The sequence below is a fragment of the Lontra canadensis genome, unplaced genomic scaffold, assembly GCF_010015895.1.
Source record: "Lontra canadensis isolate GAN:19392208 unplaced genomic scaffold, GSC_riverotter_1.0 scaffold1319, whole genome shotgun sequence".
Taxonomy (NCBI): Eukaryota; Metazoa; Chordata; class Mammalia; order Carnivora; family Mustelidae; genus Lontra; species Lontra canadensis.
The window spans coordinates 4,576-7,083 of record NW_022632303.1 but is presented as its reverse complement, the minus strand read 5'-3'; the positions used below and the strand labels follow the sequence as shown (position 1 = coordinate 7,083).

At 35.0% G+C, this 2,508-nt stretch overlaps 1 pseudogene; it reads left to right on the top strand.

Moving 5' to 3' along the window:
• Window positions 1-1,392: 1,392 nt before the first annotated feature.
• On the top strand, window positions 1,393-1,525 carry LOC116863484 (annotated as a pseudogene).
• Window positions 1,526-2,508: the final 983 nt, after the last annotated feature.

Sequence of the window (2,508 nt, the reverse complement as noted above, 5' to 3'; positions counted from 1 at the left end):
CTTCAAGCCCCACATTGAGCTCCCTGCTCAGTGGGGAGTCTGTTTCTCCCTCTCCTGCTCCCCCTGCTCCTGCACTCTCTCCTGCTCTTTCTCACCATCACACAAATACATAAAATCTTAAGGAAAGATAACTCTAGTCTGCCTTCCATCTCCCCAGAATGTTAGTTACTTTTCTATAATTGCAGGTCTTTGTTCAACCTTGTTTATAAGCACTTAGGCTGAGCCAGTTCTTGGGTCTTCTTTCTTCTTGCGACAACTCCCACATACAAGTAAAAAATTACTAAATAAAATCTGTACGCATTGGTCTTATTAATATCTTGCATCATTTTAAATCTCAGGGCTAGGAGGAAACGTTAAGGTGATAAAGGAGGATTTTCTTTTTCTTCCCCCTACAGTTTTAGTGAAGTTTTATTTGTGATGGCTCCAAACCAGAAACAAACCAAATGTTCATCCACTTGCAAATGGACTGTAGGCTATCCAAGCAAAGGAATGCCTCTTGAAATGAAAAGTAATGAAGGATTGGCACATCCAAAAATGGGGATAATCTCAAACTAACTCTGCTGAGTAAAGGATGCCAGAACAAAAAAACTACATAATTTATAATGACAATAAAAGAAACCTAGAAATTTGCAATCATCTGTATTTATACAAAACAGATCAAATAGGAATTCCCAGAAAGTGCAAGAAAAGGACATAAAATTTATACAACTTGGAACGAAAAAAATGAAACCAACCCAATTAGGCAAATGACATGTTATCTAATAGAAAATTTCCACAAATCTGTAAAACAAAAGTCTAAAACAAAACTATGAGTCCAGCAAGGATCCATGATACATGAATAATGAACAAATATCTTTCTACATATACATATACAAATGAAATTAAAAAATAAAACATTCACTGTCCCCCATATACACTGAACTATGCAAGTAGAAACAAGCAAATCATGTACAGGATCTGTATACAGAAAAATACAAAATAGCAAATAAAGAAATCAAAAAAGATCTGAACAAATTAGTAGACATATTAACTTTAGAGATTAAAATGCAATACACTAAAAAATAAATTCTTTATAAACCGATCTATAGATTAAATGCAAACCAGCAAGACTTTTGTGAAGGCAACTTTATACTGAAATTTATGTGCAAGTTCAAGAAACTAGCAGAGATTAAACACATTTTAACGTGTAGCATAAGGAGGAAGAAAATCATCCACTCCATGTTGAGATTTACTATGTAGACATACAATGGAGACTACACGACATTGGTGGAGATACAAACACATGAATCAATGTCAAATAGAAATAGACCTTTGGAAATAGTTCAACTAATTTTTTTTAAAAATTGGAAAGATAATTCAAGAAAAGGACAATACTTTTTTAAAAATGGTGTTATCATTTCTCGGCCTTTTGGCTAAGATCAAGTGTAAAAAAATGGTGTTGTGGTACCTGGGTGTCTGTCATTTGAGCAACCAATTCTTGATTTCAGCTCAGGTCATGATCTAAGGATCCTGAGATCAAGCCCCCTGAAGTGTTCCATGCTCTGCATGGAATCTGCTTGAGATTTTCTCTCTCTCCCTTGGCTTCTCCCCGTACTTGCACTCTCTAAATAAATAAATAAATAAATAAATAAATAAATAAAGTCTTCTAAAAAAAAATAGTGATATTGTAATTGGGAGTACAGAAAATACACAAATAATGTTATCTTAAACCTTATAGGAAGATTGAATGACAATTTATGTTTAAATTGGCAAACTATAATAAACTCAGATTAAAATATAGGGGAAAGCCCATATTCAACACCTTGGGCTAGTGAAGAGTTTAAAGACATGACCCAAGGGGCTCCTGAGTGTCTCAGTAGGTTAAACGTCTGCCTTCAGCTCAGGTCACCATCCTGGGTTCTGGATCCAGCCCCACGTTTGGCTCTCCTCTCAGGGCTGGGGGTGGATCCTGCTTCTCCCTCTTACCCTGCTTGTGTTCTCTCTCTCTCTCTCTGTCAAATAAATGAATAAAATGTTGAAAAAAAAAAGTGAAAGAGACATGACATAAAAAGCATAATCTATTAAAGTAAATACTGATAAACTGGACTTGACCCAAATTAAAACAACCTACCAGTCAAACTCCTGGATATTTATCCTAAAGGAATGAAAAATTATATCCATGCGATCATCTTTAAGTGAATGTTTATAGATGTTTTACTCATCATCGTTGAAAACTAGAGAGAACCCAAATGCCTTTCAGTGAGTAAATGGTTAAAGAAATTCTGTCATTAATATCATGGAATACTACTCAGCAACAATGAAGGAACAAATGATTTATTTACACAAAACACAAGGGACTCTCAAGAGGATTCTGCTGAATGAAAAAGAAATCTAATCTCAAAAGATTACAAATGGTATATTATTTATAAAACACGCTTTAAATGACAAAAATACAGTGATGGAAGCGAGATTGGTGATTACCAGGAGTTAGAACAGTGGCCGGGGGGAGTCAGTGGGCATCGCTATAAG